Source organism: Cupressus sempervirens, chromosome 3, assembly GCF_028749045.1.
Source record: "Cupressus sempervirens isolate cs-2001-9-10 chromosome 3, ASM2874904v1, whole genome shotgun sequence".
Classification (NCBI taxonomy): Eukaryota; Viridiplantae; Streptophyta; class Pinopsida; order Cupressales; family Cupressaceae; genus Cupressus; species Cupressus sempervirens.
In genome coordinates this window covers 1077084337-1077106908 of record NC_143120.1, presented here as the reverse complement: position 1 = coordinate 1077106908, position 22572 = coordinate 1077084337, and the positions used below count along the sequence as shown (strand labels likewise).

General features: G+C 32.1%; 1 pseudogene; it reads right to left on the bottom strand.

Annotated features, from left to right (window-relative positions):
- Positions 1–9576: 9576 nt before the first annotated feature.
- On the bottom strand, positions 9577–20607 carry LOC149570491 (chaperone protein ClpB1-like; annotated as a pseudogene).
- Between the last annotated feature and the right edge of the window lie 1965 nt (positions 20608–22572).

The following is a 22572-nucleotide window of genomic DNA, read 5'->3' as shown; positions in this document are numbered from 1 at the left end:
CATGAGAGTTTGTCTCGAAATGCACACAACACATTGAAGCCACCATCTATGGATTGTAAGATAGGTTTCAAAAATATTATACGAAGTCACAACATGGAAAAACCCTCATGGAGGAAGCAAGGCATACAACATTAAATAAACAAAATTATATAGCCTTTAAACCCTTGTGAGTATTTTATGAATGACAAATTCAAGTAAAAGAAATGCAAAAGAAGTCCAATTATAAAGAAATCAAAAGCATGCAACATCAAATAAAGAAAATTATATACCCTTTAAAGGCACTAGCTAAATAGCCAAATCTATGCACCAACTAGCCAATGTCATTACCTATTCCGTCCGTCAAATATTTGCAACACAATGTACTTATCTGAGAGTTTGTCTCAAAATGCACACAATGCATTGAAGCCACCATCTATGGATTGTAAGATATGTTTCAATTTTAAATGCTATTAATATACGTACTTTCATTTAATTTATTGAAATCAACATACTTTTTCAAAAATTAACATAAAGACTAAGACTATGACTAATAAAATATAGATCAATTTTTTTTTAAAATATATATTTTTATTATGTAATAAATCATAAGGTCTACCTTTATTATTAGTTTAGTTCTTTTTTAAAATGATTTATATTTTTACATGTAATAAATTATAATGTTTTAAACCTTTATTATTATTTTAATTCTTTTATTGCTTCAATTGTAGTAACATTTAAGAATTAAAATGTAAAATAATATTTAAGCCTAAACTTTTAAAAATAATAACTAAAATTTTATATTATCTATCTAATGAATTTTAAAACTAAAAATAGATATCCTTCTTAAATTTACTTTTAATATTATTTTTATCTTTAATAGTACTTTAAAAAAACCAAAATTATATATAAGCTTTATTAATTCATGAATAAATATGATTATTTATTATTTATACATTTAATGTTTCAAATATTATAATTGTAATGAATGAAGATTTACTGTAAAATATTAAAAAGTAGGAGTAGACAGTAATTATCATAATTAAATAATATTTTTTACTTATAAATTTTATTAAGTTATCTTGTTGAAATATTTTATTTATTACGCTGAGAGGCTTTCTATAGTGGCAACAATCTTCAATGTAAACATTTTCCTTTTTTTTAAAATGGCATTCATTTACATGTGAAAAAATTAAAATAGAAATAGACTAAATATAATAAAAGCTGTGAAAATTATATAGAGAGAAAATGGAAGTAAAAATGAGGCAAATCAAGAGTCTCGAATCATTTGTATTGCAATGATTTTATTTTTTAATTTGATTTTTTCAATACAATATGCATTTTTTTAATTGCTATGATTTTTTAAAAATTTGTACATGGTGAAATAAATTATTGTCTAAATTTGATTTGTTGAATTTTCTAGTCTCATAAAACTTCTTTGTATTAATATCAAAGCATAGTATATGTAAAAACAAATACAATAGTTTAATCATAGAATTTTTATATTCATTTGAATACAATATTTACTAATTTGATATTAATTCTTTTGAAATTAGATACCTCTTGGCTTATTTTACAAAACTAGCTTTTATATATATATATATAAAATAAGCCGAGAGATATCCTTCTTGAGGCGCCTATTTTCATAATCTCATAATTTTCATCATCGCATATTTATGTGAGTCTAAGAGGATTCAAGATTCTTGGTTTGCCTCATTTTTACTTCCATTTCCTCTTTGTAATTTTCACAATTTTAATTATAATAATATTTAGTCTATTTCTATTTTGTTTTTCTGAAATGTAAATAAACGTCAATTTTTTTTCAAAATGGAAAATGTTTATATTGAAGATTGTTGCAATTGTAGAAAGCCTCTTGGCTTAAAAAATGAATTAAATTTTTAGTTATACTAGTATTTATGTTATAGATAATTTAATGAACTTTGATGATTATATCATGTACAAAATATTTTTAAATCAAAATTTATTACAAAATTGTAAATAATAATTTATAATTACGTCGGGAGGTGTTCTATACAATGGCAGCACAAATGCCCAGCATGAGAATATGCCAAGATCCCTTGTCAATAAAAAAGAAATGGGAGCGGTTACAAACTTCCAAATTAAATATTAAAAAAGAATTTTTGAAATAATAGCTCGCCAAAATAATAGGAAGCCAAATGGAGGCCAAAATAATAGGCCCAAAATAATAGGGCCGGAAAAAGTAGGGCTCAAAAAAGTAGGACCTGAAAAAATAGGGCCCAAAAAAATAGGGGATATGAAGAGATGTCTATTGGGGGATATGAGGAGCCTCTCAGAAGTTATAAAACCAAGGCTCCTCATTTCATTTTCATTTTATGTTTTTGCAGGAAGGAAGAGGTGGAGGTTATTGGAGGATTAGATTGGAGTTTTTGAATAGGAGTAGATTGAAGTTTTGGAGTAATATTTTTGCAGGTGAGATTTTTATTTTTTATTTACATTTTCATTTAGATTTAGATGTAGATGTAAATTGAAATTCAAAATTAGTTATAATATTCTACTTTGATTTAGATTTGAATTTTAATTAATTTCATTTAGATTTAGAATTTTGTTCATAACTATTTAGGCTTGCATTTAATAGTTTAGTCTTGCATGTTTGATTTAGATTTAGATTTAGTATTCAAATTCTATTTGATTTATATATTTTATAATACTTTTCATTGTTAATGGTGCTTGATGGGAGTGTTTTAGGGGTGTCTTCTTTTCTATTTCTAAAATATTTTGGTCCAATATGTACTTTCCTAACCAGATCTATCCATTTTCTTCTGATTCATGCATGGAGCTTCCTGATACTATTAGTGTGTTGCTGGGACTGAATGGGAATGGATTAAATGTAAACAACTGACTCTAGATCTAGATATGCATTTAGAATTGGCTCTACTATGGCTCCAATTTATAGGTTCCTTCCTACTGCCTATTCTTTCAGTGGTTTAATCTGGTTAAGAGTGGATTGAGAGGTTTTGGCTCATTCACACCGGTTTGTAATTTTGTCATGATGTCTAGTGTGTGGCATTCTGATGGGATTCTTCATTGAAAAATGGTGCAGATAATTATGTCAATCCTGAATGACTTGTCCAATGTGATAATTGCTTTGGATATAGAGTGCGGCCATGGTGATTTTCTTAGCAATACAACTGAAGAAAAAGGGAAATTTGGTATTAACACAATGTTATAGGAAATCTCTGAGCAGAAATGCTTATAAATACATTCAACTTTCTTTTGTAACTCATAATATCAATCTCAATTTTTCTTGTGCTCCTTTAGTCTAAGAAAGGTAACAGATTGGAGGAACAAATTGCTTCTGTAATGGCAGTTGCAGGTGCAATTATTTTAACAATTTTGGTCATTCTAACTGTTCCTGTGATGGGTACTTATGTTTTAGTTCTTAGATTATGTGATTTGGTTGTATTTAGAGTCTTTTTAATAATGTTTGAAACTACTATCAAATATAATAATAAAGATTAATTTAATGTTAAATATAACATGCTACAACACTTATCAAAAATATAAAAAACACAATTGCTACAACAAAACAAGAATGGAGAAAAAACTTTAGTTTTTGTATTAATTCGTCTGCTTAAATTAGATTACAATTGCCATATTTAATATTGATAAATGCCTCATACTTTCACATGCTTATTTAACTACACTACAATCAAGACTAACTTTGTACTTAATCTAATTTTATTGAATGAGAATGGCCCAAGATTCCTATGTAACTACTATTATAACAAACATAGACAGACGTAGAACTTGTGATTAATAATTTATAACTACTTGATTCTCTGTATTTCATGCATAAATTCATGATTCTAAAAACTCAAAGTTCAAACTGCATGTTACATTCTCTTCCTTATTCGGTGAATTGGTGCATGACTTTTAGATTAAACAGTGCATGGAAGAGACAAAACACTGAAAGAAATTACTCTTTTCTTATTATTATTGTTGCTTCTATTTTTAATTTTTTTATAATTATTGTTAGTCTAGATGTTGTTTTTAATTTTATTATTACAAATATTGATTATTAATATCTTTGAGTTCATCCAAAGAATAGTACTAAATCTAGAAAAACTTAGTAATAACAATTTGAGATAACTGCAAAAAGTTCTTATTTTCACAATTATTCTCTTTCTTTTGAAAATCTGCTATTATTTTGGTAATGAATTGTAAAGTAGAAAGGAAAAACTTTCAGTAAATCTTTTTTGGCTACTGTTTCACTTGTAATTTTAATTTTATATGAAAGTTATTATTTTTTCAAATCTTAAAAATAAAGATTTTTATATATGTAATTTTATTTAATTATTAAAATAATAAGATTGGGAGAGAGAGAGAGAGAGAGAGAGATCAGATGAGGTGATGTGGTAGAGAGAAAGAGTGAGACAAGGGGGAGAGAGTGAGAGACATGAGGTAGACATAGATAGATGTAGTGAAAAATAATGAGGGAGAAAGAGTGGGGCGGGGGTGGGGGGAGAGAGAGAGAGAGAGAGAGAGAGAGAGAGAGAGAGAGAGAGAGAGAGATGATTGGAGGGGGCAGGTGATGTAGATATATAGAAGGGGAGTAGGGAGAGATGAGCTAAATAAGAAAAAGAATATATAAGGCCCAAAAGAGATGTAGACAATGATGGGGAGAGGAAGAGTATGATGGATAGTGATAGACAATGACAATAATTATGGTGGGAGAGATGTATATATGTAGAGAAAGAGATGGACAAAGAGAACAACATAAGGGGAGTGGGGAGGGTATACATTATTGGGGGGTAATTATAGAATGCGACATTTGAGAGAGAGTATGATTACAATTAACCCTAACTCTAAATTATAATTATAATTTAGAGTAATAATATTTATTAATTATAATTTTATTAGCTATAATATAATTAGTAACCCAAAAATAATCTTAATAGCAATAATCACACAAACCCTAACTCTAACTCTAACTCTAACTAGATAATTCTAATTTTAACCCTAACCCTAACCCTAACCCTAACTCTAACTCTAACTCTATCTCTAACTTTAATTATCCCCCTAACCCTAACCTTAACACTTTATAATCCTAAATCTAACGCTAATTCTAACCCTAACCCTAATTCTAATCCTAATCCTAGCCCTAACTCTTACCCTAACCCTAAATCTAATCAGGTAACTTTAACCTTAACCCTAATCTAACCTTGATCACAACTCTATCTCTAACTTTAACTCTAACTCTAACTTGAATGCTAACTCTAACTCTAATTCTAACTCTAACTCTTATATGAACACTAACACTAACACTACCTCTAATTTTAACTCTAACTCTAATTCTAACCCTAACCCTAATGCTAATCCTAACCATAACCCTAACACTAACCCTAACCCTAACCCTAACCCTAATGCTAACCCTAACCATAACCCTAACACTAACTATAACCCTAACTCTAACACTAATTCTAATCCTAACCTTAATTCTAACCCTAAATATAACCCTAACTCTAACTCTAACTCTAACTCCAACCCTTATTTGAACTCTAATTCTAACTCTATCTCTAACCCTAACCCTAACTCTTATTCTAACCCTAACACTAACCCTAACTATATTTGTAACCCTAATTCTAACCCTCACCCTAATTCTTACCCTTACCCTAACCCTAACTCTATCTCTAATCCTAACTATATTTCTAACCCTAATTCTAACCCTAACCCTAATCCCAACTCTAACTCTAATTTTAAACCTAACCGTAATCCTAACTCTAACTCTAACCCTAACAAGAACCCTAATTCTAATTCAAACCTTATCCCTTACCCTAATTTTCATCCTAATGCTAACCCTAACTTTAACTCTAACCCTAACCCTAACCTTAACACTAACCCTAACTTTAATTCTAACCTTAACCCTAACCTTAATGCTAACACTAACCCTAACCCTAACTTTAACACTAACCTTAACCATAAACATTAATTTGTCCCTAACTCTAACCCTAAATCTAACTATACCATAATTGGACTCTAACCATAACCCTAACCTTAACTTTAATCTTGGCTCAAAACTTTTCCCTAACCATAACTCTAGAACCTTAACCCTTACTCAAGCCCTCACCCTACCCCTAACCCTAACCCTGGCCCTACTATAACCCTAACCCTAACCATAACCATAAGTCTAATCCTAACCTTAACCATGAGCATAACTCTAACCCTAAACTTAACCATAAACATAACTCTATCCCTAACTCTAACCCTAAATCTAACTCTACCACAACTAGGCTCTAACCCTAACCCTAACCCTAACTTCAATCCTAACTAAAACCCTAACCCTAATCCTAAACCTAACCTTAACCCTGAATCAAATCCTAACCCTATCCCTACAATAACCCTAACTCGAGCCCTATAATAACCCTAACCCTAACCCTAACCTTAACCATGAGCATAACTCTAACCCTAAATCTAACACTACCATAATTGGACTCTAACCCTAACCCTAACCCTTACTTTAATCTTGACTCAAACCCTAACCTTCACTCTAACCTTAACCTTGCCTCAAACCCTCACCCTAGCCTTACTATAACACTATCCCTAACCATAACCATAACTCTAACGCTAACCTTAACTATGACCATAACTCTAACCCTAACCTTAACCATAAACATAACTCTAATCCAAACCTTAACCATAACCATAACTCTAACCCTAACCTTAACCATAAACATAACTCTAACCCAAACGTTAACCATAACTCTAACAATAACCATAACTGTAACTCTAACCCTAACCTTAACCATAACTCAAACCCTAACCTTAACTCCAACCCTAACCCTAATGCTAACCCGAACCCTTATTCTATCTCTAAGGTTAACATTAATTGTAATGGTAACTTTGTCCCTAACCATATATCTATGTTTGACTATAACATTTTACATTACAATATGCCGAAAAGAAAATTACTTTTTTTAAAACCATAATCCTACCCCTAACTCTAACCCTAAATATAACCCTAACTATAAATCTAACTCTACCATAATTAGACTCTAATCCTAACTCTAATCCTTAGGTTAACCTTCACTAAAACTGTAACCTAAACATAACTCTAACCTTAACCCTAACACAAAACTCTAACTCTAACCTTAACCCTTACTTTAATCTAGATGAAAACCATAGCCCTAACCCTAACCTTAACCCTAACTCAAACCCTTACCCTAACCTTAATCCTGATGTAACTCTATATACAACCCTAACTCTAAATATAAACCTAACCTTAACCATCACCCTAAAACTAACCCTTTCTCTACCCCTTTCTCTAACTCTAACCGTAAATCTAATTTTAACCCTAACCCTAAGCCTAATTTTAACCCTAATTATAACCCTAATTTAAACTCTAACTCTAGCCCTTATTCGAGCTCCAATTCTTACTCTACCTCTAACTCAAACCCTAACTCTAATTCTAATCCTAACCCTAACTATATGTTTAACCTAGACCCTTATTCTTACCCTCACCCTTTCCTTAACCCTAACCCTAATTCTAATTCTAACCCTAACTATATTTGTAACCCAAATTCTAACCATAATCCTAACATTAACTCTAACTCTAATTCTAAACATAACCTTAACTATAACCCTAACAAGATTCATAATCCTAAAAAAAACCCTAGCCCTAACCCTAATGCTAATCCTGACTCTAATTGTAACTCTATTCCTAACCGTAACTCTAACCCTATCCATAACTCAAACCCTAACAATAGCCCCAACCCTAACACTAACCCTAACCCTAACTATAACTCTACTCTTCAATATAACATTTTACGTAACAATTATGCTTAAAATAAAACTGAATTAAAGTGATGCAAATAAACACCATATATAGAATTAAAAAATAAAATATTCAAGAATAATTTTATGGTAAGTTTACACTATTACATTTTTATAGTAAGTTTATACAATTGTATTTAAAAAGAAATAAATAATTCAGCACTTACCTTTAAAAAATAAAATAAAATTTAAAAATACTTTTCCTATTGCATTGGTATTGCCACTAGCTTATATATACCTCCATATATATTACGCTAGGAGTAATCATTCTCGAGGAACCTATTTTCATTTTCATAAATCCCAACTATGATTAAAATAACCTTGGGATTAAATGAAAATAGCCACCTTGAGAAGGATTAATCTCGGCGTAATATATATAGAGGTATATATAAGCTAGTTAGACATTTGATGTAATTACAATTATTTTATTTATATTTGTGTTGATAAATGACTATAATAAGTACAAAGGAGTCAAGATAACAATTTTAATAATGATTAAACAATAACTAAAACTTAAAAATTTGACAAAATTATATTGTTAATAAATAAATTTCATAAATTCTTATTTATCAATTTTTTTGTGTAATATTTACATTTTATTTAAATTATTTATAATAAATATTTAAAAAATAAATATCTACCCATTTTTCAATTTAAAAATTTGATTGACATATTAAAAAGTTCAAATTTAAGTATTATTTTACACTTTTACCAATTAATATTAATTCAATAAATAAATAATAACAAATTTTAAAAATTTATAATTCATTGCATAAATATATTTCCTTAGAATACTTACTAATTTTACTTTTTTCTAAATTATTTAAATTTCCATAAGTTAAATGAATTCGCATTGATGCATTTCAAAATTTGCTCTTATATAAACTAAAATAATAATAATAAATTATTTTATTGTTTAAAATAAAATGAATTGTATTGTGTGGATTTCGAGATTAGACTCTCGCTGGGCATTTCGAGAGAGAGACAGCGACTGTAAGAGTCCAAGTATATTTTGTTTAAAATATTTAATGGACAAAATATGTAACGACGCTGGCCAGTCAGTGCATATATTCTGCTATTTAGCCAATACCTTACCCTTGTGAGTATTTCATGAATGACAACTTCAAGTAAAAGAAATGAAATTTTTTTAATCATAAACAGTTACACTTCCAACTCTAAATATAAAGATCACAAATGTTCCAAAGTTTCCTGGAACTTTTGACAAAGTGTAGATATTTTTTAATTGAAAAACAATAATATTCCCAAGAAATTTAGCATCAGCCAATCAAAAAAGACATTAATGATTAAAAATTAATCTATTTCTAAACTTTAGTAGTCCAATAAATTTGGGTATGAAAATTGATTGACAAAGACAACTAGGAACATTGGTTTTGAGGGACTAACAATTGCAATTGTGCATTCTTAGAAAAACATCAGTTTAATATATTTCACATAATAAAAGTATCAACCATTCACATCAACTCATCCTCACAAAATCAATGGGAGTATTAAACACACATCAACTTCTTGCATAGTCTCATCGTCATCTATATCTTCAACTCCCATATTTGTGACAATGTGCATCAAATTTGAAGGTTTTAATAGGAAGTTCTAGATTTTTTAATGATTGGATTTACTAATCTTCCATTCCTCTCCACATGATAGGATAACCTTGGTTGCCCAGAGATTGCATCTACCATTACACTATTGTTTTCATCAATTTCTCTATTTATGAGTATTCGGGACGATTGGTTCACCACTTCCTTTTCCAACCAGCACTTTAAGCGTCTAAAGCCATAAGCCTGCAATACCCAAAATATAAATGCAGTCAACAGATAATTAAATCCAAAGTGAAGTCAGTGTGCAATTTTAATATTGTTGTTACCAAAATTGTGTACTAAAGCCTACAATTTGTGATTGATTAGTATAACTGACCACTCCTCCAACAATAACAACAATTAAAAAGACTTACAAGATCATAGGTTTGCTTAACAAAATGTTCTAAAGCTGCATCAGTGACTGTCAAAGTAACTCCACTCTCTGCAAGCTGCATAGCTACATCTTTTATCTGCAATCTTGCAACTTTTCTCCTCTCCTCATTTTTAAGAGGTCCAAAGATAGGTATCTCATCAAGCCTACTTAATAGTTCTGGCCTCAAGTGCTTTCTGACCTACAATTAAACACCACATGAGCTTTTACTTGAGCATTAAAGAAAGTTGAAACAAAAGGAGGTCATTTCTCAACTGTTCATACTTCAATAGTTGCTTGGTCTTGGTCATCTTGCAAGTACATTGCTCTAGTAGTGGAAGTCATTATAATGACTGTGTTTGAAAAGTTAACTGTACGACCATGTCCATCCATCAATCTAGCACCATCAAGCATCTGAAGTAAGATGTTGAGTACTGATACATGTGCATTGTCAACTTCATCAAATAGAACCACACTATAAGGTAATCTTCTAACTGCTTCAGTCAGTTGCCCACCTTCTTCATAACTGCGATATTTCTAATAATTCATTAGAACTGAGCTTAAATATTGAATTCTTTTTATTCATAACAACTAGAGTAAGAAGATTTAATAAGAACCATATATACCCCGGTGAAGCACTAATGAGCCTTGAAACTGAATGAGGCTCCATGTATTCAGACAAATCAATCCGAACTAGGGAGTTCTCATCGTCAAACAGTTGTTCTGCAAGAGCCTTTGCAAGCTCTGTTTTACCAACTCCACTGGGCCCCAAGAACAGAAAGACCCCAATAGGTCGATGTAGTGTCCCAAGTCCTGCCTTTGATCTAAGCACAACCTCTGCAACTATCTTAACTACTATGTCTAGGCTAACAACTCTTTTATGCAACCTTTGAGCCAAGCGTAATAGTCGATCCTTATCATCTTGGCCAAGCCTAGTGGCAGGAATACTAGTCCAACGACTCATCACCTGCATTGATCAGTAAACTATATTAATATATCATTGATATTGTGTAATGATGGTCTTGTCAGTACAGATTCACTTTCTGTTGTCTTATTACATGAAAATTATAAGTACCACCATGAACTTTAACTAATGCCTACAATTACAAGTACTACTAGCTTATATATACCTCTATATATATTACACAGAGAGTAATCGTTCTCGAGGCACCTATTTTCATTTAATCCCAAGGTTATTTTAATCACAGTTGGAATTTATGAAAATGAAAATAGGCACCTCGAGAACGATTACTCTCGGTGTAATATATATAGAGGCATATATAAGCTAGTGGCAATTGCGACGCAATTGGAAAAGTATTTTTAAATTTTTTAAATTTTTTTTAAGGTAAGTGCTGAATTATTTATTTCTTTTTAAATGCAATTGTATAAAATTACTATAAAAATGTAATAGTGTAAACTTACTATAAAATTATTCTTGAATATTTTATTTTTTAATTCTATATATGGTGTTTGTTTGCATCACTTTAATTCAATTTTATTTTAAGCATATTGTTACGTAAAATGTTATATTGAAGAGTAGAATTATGGTTAGGGTTAGGGTTAGTGTTAGGGTTGGGGCTATTGTTAGGGTTTGAGTTATGGATAGGGTTAGAGTTACTGTTAGGAATAGAGTTACAATTAGATTTAGGATTAGCATTAGGGTTAGGGCTAGGGTTATTTTTAGGATTATGAATCTTTTTAGGGTTATAGTTAAGGTTAGGTTTAGAATTAGAGTTAGAGTTAATGTTATGATTACGGTTAGAAGTTGGGTTACAAATATAGTTAGGGTTAGAATTAGAGTTAGGGTTAGGATAAGGAAAGGGCGAGGGTAAGAATAAGGGTTTAGGTTAATCATATAGTTAGGGTTAAGATTAGAATTAGAGTTAGGGTTTGAGTTAGAGGTAGAGTTAGAATTGGAGCTCGAATAAGGGCTAGAGTTAGAGTTTAAATTAGTGTTATAATTAGGGTTAAAATTAAGCTTAGCGTTAGGGTTAAAATTAGATTTACGATTAGAGTTAGAGAAAGGGGTAGAAAAAGGGTTAGTTTTAGGGTGATGGATAAGGTTAGGTTTATATTTAGAGTTAGGGTTGTATATAGAGTTACATCAGGGTTAAGGTTAGGGTAAGGGTTTGATTTGGGGTTAAGGTTAGGGTTAGGGCTATGGTTTTCATCTAGATTAAAGTAAGGGTTAAGGTTAGAGTTAGAGTTTTGAGTTAGGATTAAGGTTAGAGTTAGGGTTAGGTTATGGTTTTAGTGAAGGTTAAACTAAGGATTAGGGTTAGGTTTAGAGTCTAATTATGATAGAGTTAGATTTATAGTTAGGGTTATATTTAGGGTTAGAGTTAGGGGTAGGATTATGGTTTTAAAAAAGTAATTTTTTTTTGGCATATTTTAATGTAAAATGTTATAGTCAAACATAGATATATGGTTAGGGACAAAGTTACCATTACAATTAATGTTAACCTTAGGGATAGAATAAGGGTTAGGTTTAGCATTAGGGTTAGGGATAGAGTTAAGGTTAGGGTTTGAGTTATGGTTAAGGTTAGGGTTAGAGTTATGGTTATGGTTATTGTTAGAGTTATGGTTAAGGTTTGGGTTAGAGTTATGTTTATGGTTAAGGTTAGGGTTAGAGTTATGGCTATGGTTAAGGTTTGGATTAGAGTTATGATTATGGTTAAGGTTAGGGTTAGAGTTATTGTCATAGTTAAGGTTAGGTTAGAGTTATGGTTATGGTTAGGGTTTGTGTTATAGTAAGACTAGGGTGAGGGTTTGAGTCAAGGTTAAGGTTAGAGTGAAGGTTAGGGTTTGAGTGAAGATAAAAGTAAGGGTTAGGGTTAGGGTTAGAGTCCAATTATGGTAGTGTTAGATTTAGGGTTAGAGTTAGGGACAAATTAATGTTTATGGTTAAGGTTAGTGTTAAAGTTAGGGTTAGTGTTAGTGTTAGAGTTAAGGTTAGGGTTAAGGTTAGAATTAAGGTTAGGGTTAGTGTTAAGGTTAGGGTTAGGGTTAGAGTTAAAGTTAGGGTTAGCATTAGGATGAGAATTAGGGTAAGGGATAGGGTTTAAATTAGAATTAGGGTTCTTGTTAGGGTTAGAGTTAGAGTTAGGGTTAGGGTTAGGTTTAAAATTAGAGTTAGAGTTAGGATTAGGGTTAGGGTTAGAATTAGGGTTAGGGTTAGAATTAGGGTTAGAAATATAGTTAGGATTAGAGGTAGAGTTAGGGTTAGGGTAAGGGTAAGAATTAGGGTGAGGTTAGAATTAGGGTTACAAATATAGTTAGGGTTATATTTAGGGTTAGAATTAAGGTTAAGATTAGAATTAGTGTTAGAGTTACGGTTACGGTTTGTTTTAGGGTTATGGTTAGGGTTAGCATTAGGGTTAGGGTTAGGGTTAGTGTTAGGGTTATGGTTAGGATTAGAATTAGGGTTAATGTTACAATTATAGTTAGAGTTAAAATTAGAGGTAGTGTTAGTGTTAGTGTTCATATAAGAGTTAGAGTTAGAGTTAGAGTTAGAGTTAGGGTTCAATTTAGAGTTAGAGTTAAAGTTAGAGATAGACTTGTGATCAAGGTTAGATTAGGGTTAAGGTTAAAGTTACCTAATTAAATTTAGGGTTAGGGTAAGAGTTAGGGCTAGGATTAGGATTAGAATTAGGGTTAGGGTTAGAATTAGCATTAGATTTAGGATTATAAAGTGTTAAGGTTAGGGTTAGGGGGATAATTAAAGTTAGAGATAGAGTTAGAGTTAGAGTTAGGGTTAGGGTTAAAATTAGAATTATCTAGTTAGAGTTAGATTTAGAGTTAGGGTTTGTGTTATTATTGCTATTAAGATAATTTTTGGGTTACTAATCATATTATAGATAATAAAATTATAATTAATAAATATTATTACTCTAAATTACCCCCCAATAATGTATACCCTCCCCATCCCCCTACATTGTTCTCTTTGTCCATCTCTTTCTCTACATATATACATCTCTCCCTCCATAATTATTGTCATTTTCTATCACTATCCATCATACTGTTCCTCTCCCCATCATTGTCTACATCTCTTTTGGGCCTTATATATTCTTTTTCTTATTTAGCTCATCTCTCCCTACTCCCCTTCTATATATCTACATCACCTGCCCTCTCTCTCTCTCTCTCTCTCTCTCTCTCTCTCTCTCTCTCTCTCTCCCCCTTGCCCTACTCTTTCTCCCTCCTTATTTTTCACTACATCTATCTCTATCTACCTCATGTCTCTCACTCTCCCCCTCTTGTATCACTCTTTCTCTCTACCACATCACCTCATCTGATCTCTCTCTCTCTCTCTCTCTCTCTCTCTCTCTCTCACACACACACACACACACACACACACACACACACACACACACACACTCACTCACTCATGGCCTCTCTCTCCACCATCTCCATCTCCATCTATCTTGGACCCTTCTTATGCTTTTTCTCTCTATGACTCATCTCTCCCCCTCTCCCATTTTCCTTCTATCCCCTCTAAGATTATCGTCTCTCTCTCTCTCTCTCTCTCTCTCTCTCTCTCTCTCTCACACACACACACACACACACACACACACACACACACACACACACACACACGCACGCGCACACACACACACACACACACATTGCATCATATTATTTATCTCACTCTTTCTCTATATCATGTCACCTCATGTTAACTCTCTCTCTCTCTCTCTCTCTCTCTCTCTCTCTCTCTCTCTCTCACACACACACACACACACACACACACACACACACACACACACACACATACACACATCACCTCATGCTATTTGTCTCTCTTTAAATTTGACTTCATTTCTAAAGTTTGTCCCAATTTATATTTGTATTTCTATAATATAAAATCAAGTACATTTAATAGAACTTTATTATCGTTAATAGTTTTTTATACAATTAATAAATTTATGTAAAATTTTATAATTTTTATATTTCATTTAAGTAACAATTTTATTATCTTTTCTTTCTGTAATATAAATATTATGTGAAAATTCATTTGTAAAATCTAAAATAATTTCTAAACTTCAATATTTTACAACTTCAAAAATCTTATTATTTTAATAATAAAATAAAATTACATATATAAAAATCTTTATTTTTAAGATTTGAAAAAATAATAAACTTTCTTATAAAATTAAAACTGCAAGTGAAATACTAGCCAAAAAATATTTACAGAAAGTTTTTCCTTTCTACTTTATAATTCATTACCAAAATAATAGCAGATTTTCAAAAGAAAGAGAATATTTGTGAAAATAAAAACTTTCTGCTGTTATCTCAAACTGTTATTACTAAGTTTTTCTAGATTTAGTACTATTCTCTGGATGAACTCAAAGATATTAATAATCAATATTTGTAATAATAAAATTAAAAACAACATCGAGACTAACAATAATTATAAAAAATTAAAAATAGAAGCAACAATAATAATAAGAAAATAGTAATTTCTTTCAGTGTTTTGTCTCTTGCATGCACCGTTTAATCTAATAGTCATGCACCAATTCACCGAATAAGGAAGAGAATGTCACATACAGTTTGAACTTTGAGTTTTTAGAATCATGAATTTACGCATGAAATACAGAGAATCAAGTAGTTATAAATTATTAATCACAAGTTCTACAGCTATCTATGTTTGTTATAACAGTAGTTACATAGGAATCTTGGGCCAGTCTCATTCGATAAAATTAGATTAAGTACAAAGTTAGTCTTGATTGTAGTGTAGTTAAATAAGCATGTGAAAGTCCATATGAGGCATTTATCAATATAAAATATGGTAATTGTAATCTATTTTAAGAAGATGAATTAATACAGAAACTAAAGTTTTTTCTCCATTCTTGTTTTGTTGTAGCAATTGTGTTTTTTATATTTTTGATAAGTGCTGTAGCATGTTATATTTAACATTAAATTAATATTTATTATTATATTTAATAGTAGTTTCAAACATTATTAAAAAGACTCTAAATACAACCAAATCACATAATCTAAGAACTAAAACATAAGTACCCATCACAGGAACAGTTAGAATGCCCAAAATTTCTAAAATAATTGCACCTACAACTTCCATTACAGAAGCAATTTGTTCCTCCAATCTATTATCTTTCTTAAACTAAAGGAGCACAAGAAAAAATGAGATTGATATTATGAGTTACAAAAGAAATTTGAATGTATTTATAAGCATTTTTGCTCAGAGATTTCCTATAACATTGTGTTAGTACCAAATTTCCCTTTTTTCTCAATTGTATTGCTAAGAAAATCACCATGGCTGCACTCTATATCCAGAGAAATTATCACATTGGACAAGTCATTCAGCATTGACATAATTATTTGCACCATTTTCCAATGAAGAATCCCATCAAAATGCCACATGCTAGACATTATAAAACAATTACAAACTTGTGGGAATGAGCCAGAACCTCTCAATCCACACTTAACCAGATTAAACCACTGAAAGAATAGGTAGAAAGAAGGAACCTATAAATTGGAGCTGTAGCAGAGCCAATTCCAAATGCATATCCAGATCCAGAGTCAGTTGTTTACCTTTAATCCATTCCCATTCAGTCCTAGCAATGCGCTAATAGCGTCAGGAAGCTCCATGCATAAATTAGAAGAAAATGGATAGATCTGGTTAGGAAAGTACATATTAGAACAAAATATTTTTGAAATAGAAAAGAAGACACCCCCAGAAAAACTCCCATCAAGCACCATTAACAATGAAAAGTATTATAAAATATATAAATCAAATAGATTTTGAATACAAATCTAAATCTAAATCTAAATCAAACATGCAAGACTACACTGTTAAATGCGAGCCTAAATAGTTATGAACATAATTCTAAATCTAAATGAAATTAATTAAAATTGAAATCTAAATCAAAGTAGAATATTATAACTAATTTTGAATTTCAATTTACATCTACATCTAAATCTAAATGAAAATGTAAATAAAAAAAAGAAATCTCACCGTCAAAAATGTTACTCCAAAACTTCAATCTACTCCTATTCAAAAACTCCAATCTAATCCTCCAATAACCTCCACCTCTTCCTTCCTGCAAAAACATAAAATGAAAATGAAATGAGGAGCCTTGGTTTTATAACTTCTGAGAGGCTCCTCATATCTCCTAGTAGACATCTCTTCACATTCCACAAATTTGTTTCAAATTCCCCAACTCCTCACAAAAAATAAGCATGAACGTGCATGCAAAATTATATTTAACAAAAAAAAATCATATTGAAATTATTTTGCCCCAATTTTTTCGGGCCCTATTTTTGTGGGTCCTACTTTTTCGAGCCCTACTTTTTCGGGCCCTATTATTTTGGGCCTATTATTTTGGCCTCCATTTGGCTTCCTATTATTTTGGCCAACTATTATTTCAAAAATTATTTTTTAATATTTAATTTGGAAGTTTGTAACCGCTCCCAATTCTTTTTTATTGTCAAGGAATCCTGACATATTCTCATGCTGGGCATTTGTGCTGCCATTGTATAGAACGCCTATTGGCATAAAAATTATCAATAGAAAAATTCTCACATTACACATACCTCTACAATTTGATTAGGCCCTACAATGTCTGTTGTCCTTAAATTTTCCACAGAGTTAGTTTCATAACAAGCGATTGCTGCATCTATCTCTTGAAGTGCTCCATATCTAAAATTGGAAAATCTCACCACATTCATCATGCCTTCTGCCTCCTGTAGTGTACACATCCATTCTTTACTGTGTTGCTTCCACCAGCACAATTCTCTCTCTCTAGAATTTAATTTTAATAGGGATCATCTTAATTGTGTTGGAAACTATAACCCCAACTATCTCTGATTATATCCTCTGTATGGTAAACATATCTCCAACATTAAAGACAAGTCTTGTTGGAAGATCATGCTTAAGATTTTAATGGATTTGAATGTACTCTTCAACCTATCACTATCCCATCTAGAATGTTCTTGGGTAGCAAGATATACATTATTTTATGTTTGATCTTTCTCCTCTATAGATGTTAAGCTATCTATCCAGCTCCAGCTCAGCAGAGCTGTCAGGTGATTTAAGCAGAGTTGTCAGGTGATTTAAGCTGAAAGCTATCTGCTGTAAATAGTGTGAGAAAGAGTTGGAGCTCAGATGATAACATTCATATAGTTTCTTTTGATTAATACAAACTATTTCTATTTCTCTTTCTGCATTTGTAGTTGCTAATTTGAGAAATTCATCATTACCCATTCAAGAGACAAATGGAATTGTACTTTTAAGGGTTTTTGAAGATTACAGAAACAGCTGAGCCACAATGTCATATTTCAAGCATGAAGATCCTAGAGAGTAACAAGATTAGTAGTGTTGAAGAAGGTACTTTGCCAGAGAATAAAGGGGTTGTTCATCCATACTTTGTCTGTAGACATAAAGTTGTTCAAAAGAATTGATGTTTAGATGCAGTTATTGAAGTCTCAGAAAAAGTAGGTTTGTAAAGTGACTGCAAAGAAGCTGAAGTCAAATTGTAATACAGCCGATACAGCTACGACAGTTGGAGGATTAGATAGTTTGAAAAATAGAAAGCACAAGTATAAAAATATACTCCAAAAAGATAGTTATGTTTGAAAATAAAATTGAAGATTTGTAAAACTAAAGTGAATGTTGCTAAAGAAAGGAGGCTCCCAAACCGAGGGAAGTCACTGAAATTTGAAGTTGTCATACAAGGTCAAATGTTTATCTTGGAGATTGATTGAGTTTGTATAATGTAAAATCATCACTACTTTGAAGAACCAATCAAAGTTTAGATTGCTAGATGCAAAACAAGGGGTTTAAGGGTACAACACTCTATAGAGTTAATGTTAAGGGGGCAAATCATATAAATTGGTGAATTTAAAGAAAAAGGTCACAAAGGATGATATGGGTTTTAATTAACATAAACTATCTCTATTTATGTTTCATTGGATAAAGAACAAGCACCAACTTACCTTCAATTCCATGGAAAATCCCCTTCCAAACCACAGTAAATTTCCTTTGTGCTTGCTAATATAAGCCTGAAGCAAAGTAGAAAAATAAAAGAACTGCTTAAAGGAATGGTAGATCTCAGTACCAACCTCTGCTAGCTCAGCCTACCTAGCATTGTCTTTCTCCTTTTCAAGGGCATTCAGCTCAACTTCTGGTTGAGTAATTTCCTTTTCATAAATTTCTTCAGGTTTACTATCTAATTACACTCTCACATTCACACATGCGTCATCTAGCAGATCAATTGCTTTGTTAGGAAGATGCCGATCTGTTCAAAGTCCAAACAAGAAAACAATAATGAATCAATCTTACAAAGCCAACAAGATGCCTACAATCTGATGAACTAAAACATCTCAAGCTTTCATCAAACTTCTGAGTTAAAATCAAAACAATAAATTGACAAAATCATCTGATCAAATCTCATTTATTAAGTTTTAGAATGCCCCCACAACAGACCCAATTCAATCATATGACTATTAAATTTGTAAACTTACCAGTTATATGACAACTTGATAATTGGGCAGTAACAACTAATGCTCTATCCATGATCCTCACACCATGATGCCCTTTGAACTTTACTCTCAAACTGTGCAAAATATTAATGGTATCAGGTACACTGGGTTCAGTCGTGAACACCTGCAGGAATTGAGGCTTGAATGTACTATCCCTCTCTACATATTTCTTATACTCTTCAAATGTAATCGCTCCTATACATCGTAGTTGGTCGCGATCAAGCATTTGTTTAAATAAATTAGCAGCCCCTGTTCGACCTAAAAATGATCTCCGTGTCAGCCAATTACATTGACAACTGTTCTAAATCACAAAGAAAAGGGAAATCACTCACCAGCTCGAAGAATCAAATGTAATTTATCTATAAACAATATTAATCTCCCTTAAAATTCTTCTACCTCCTTACATATAGACTTGACACAATCTTCAAAGTTGCCTATGCATTTCTCTCCACCCACTAAGGCTCCCATGTCCAATGCTATCAATCTAACTTCCACCAAATAACTGCACCATCCCAAAGAAATTCCATCAATCACAAAGTGCATAATCATGAACTGCAACTTAATGTCAAACCATAATCCAATACTCCATGCCCATCATTTTTTTATTATATTAAAATCGATATAAAGGCAAAATTAGTACGCTAGAGAACAATTTACCTTGGCACATCTCCTTTGACAATCTGTTGAGTCAGCCCCTCACCATTGATGTCTTGCCAACACTGTCCTCTCCAATCAGCATAGGGTTGTGCTTTGTCTTTCGGCAAAGAATTCTAATGATCCCATCTATTTCTTCATCTCTACCAATTATCAGATCAAGCTCTAATGCCCCTTCTACAAGGTCGTGACCGTAGGACTTCAGGGCAGGGAAATTGTTATCATTGAAGATGCTTTGCACCACATTAAGCTCCTCGATTAGGGTTCTTATGTTGGATGCACTAAGGCCCACTTCATGGAATGCTTGAATAATTTGTGAGTCCTCCATTAGATCAATAATCAGATACTCCACCACCAGAATACTGCCTTCCTTCTTCTTTGTTGCTTCTTCACCACATCTGATGCAATTTTTGAGAGCATTGATGTGCAAAATGCTGTCAGGAGCAGAGCCCTGGGTCGGCAACCTCTCGAGGTTCTAGCACAGGACTCTCCTAATGGATTCTAGTGATTCATCTCCACAAGAGGCAGATAAGGGTACAGAAGACAAAATTCTCTATTTTAGTAGCCCAAAATCGTCCTCCATCAATGCAAGGGCCAGGTGAAAGGGAGTGACTTGTGCATGCCCATTTTTTGAGCAAGTTCTACACTGGCCGCTACAGCTCCCTCGATATTTCTTGAGCACATGATATGGGGATCCATATTCTATGAAGCTGTTGCACAACACCACACCTATTGGATGTGCGTCCTAATATCTGTTATCTATTTGCATTTCCTTCTCCTTTTTGTTTTCATATTTCTATGACTCGCCATGGAGGAGCATCCCATGTGGCTATAATTGGCTTTGAGCATATTTATGAGCGGTTACCAAAATTATGGGTGTTTCAAAATTGGAGTTACAATTGGAGCATGTAACACTTGCTCCAATGGCAGAATTGTTTTTTCTTGCACTGTGCACTTTCACTCGTCCCAGGGTAGTGGCTATATTTTTCGATTTCATTTTAAAAAATTATTAATGTTTATTTGTGTATATATTTGAAACTAATTTTTAGTTCCCGCTAGAAGTTTTTTTCAATTAGTTGATTGAAATTCTTTAATAAAAATATTAATTTTAATTTTAAAAAGCCATTTTCTATTTTTATTATTAATTTATGAAAAATAAAAAACTAAATAGTAGTTTTGAAAATTCATTTTTCATTTTTATTATTAATTTATGTCTGAAAATTGTTAGCCTCTTGCCTATATTATTGATGAAAACTAAGCACAAATAGAATGTCACTTTTTCTTTTTTTTGAAACTAATTTTTAGTTCCTACTAGAAAAAATTTTCAATTCGTTGATTAAAATTCTTTAATAAAAATATTCATTTTAATTTTAAAAAGCTATTTTCTATTTTTATTATTAATTTATGAAAAATAAAAATCTAAATAGTAGTTTTAAAAAGTCATTTTCCATTTTTATTATTAATTTATGTCAAAAAATTGTTAGCCTCTTGCCTATATTATTTATCAAAACCAAGCACAAATAGAAAGTTACTTTTTTTTTTTTTTTTTTGATGATTAGTCCCTTATATTAAAAAAAATACAATAAAGTTACATATTCACAAAAAAAGGGGCCAGGAGAAATAGGATCACCCAGTAAGTTCATACAGCCAAAGGCTAGATATCAACTATTCATTAGAAAAAAAAAAATATCAAAAAACATAAAAAATCCTCAATCTACTAGTGCAACGCCAGTTGAGGGAGGAGGATCTTTATCATCAAAGCCCCACCCAAGGGTGGGGTGAGTAGATGACTCAAGGGGAGCCCATACTTCATCAGTAGCAACAACATTGTCTTCATCTTTCTCTCCCTCAGGCCTAGGAGGAGAAAGGGCTAAGTCTAGCCAAGGAAACATCCACTTGGGGTCTGAGTGTGCAGAGGGCCAACCAGTAGCAAGAACAGTAGGAAGAGCCATTGGGGACCACTCGAACCAGATCTTGAGGATGCAAGGTAGAGTGGTGTTGACCACTAGATCCTTTAGAAGAGTGGCACCAACCAAAAGTACCACCATTGGAGAGTGGTACGGCTAAGAGCCAGGCATGTTAGAGCAACGAGAAAAACTACTTCGTCCTCAACGGTGACCACAAGGAGGAGTACAATTGTCAGAGGCCAAATCCAATAAAACTCGAGCTTCCATTTAGGGGGCATTTCCCCAATGAGCCAAAAGCTCTTGTACGTGAGCCACCTCCAAAGCCACTTTATTTATTTGTACTTGAATCTGCAACATGGCATTGTTATAAATACATGTTTTAGCATACATAGAAACATTAATGTCAAGTGTGTTGTTAGCATAGATAGTTGCATTACAATATTTCCAAATGATAAATAAGATCTCCATCTAAAAGCATACCATATCTAGGAGTACTTGAAGGGAATTTGAGTGTTGTCACCCAAAACAACCATATGCCAAGAGAAAGGTTCTCGGTGGAAGGGGCAAAAGAGATCATACATCCATCACTAGAAACACTGAGCCCATCTACAGAACCAAAAAAATGTGCAAAAAAGTCTCTGGTTGACCACAGAAAGGGCAATGGAGGTCAGGAACACCCAAGTGCCATAGTCGAGGGCGAAAGGCAAGCCCTGAAAAAGAATACACCAAGTGAAATGCACAATTTTAGGCTCTGTAA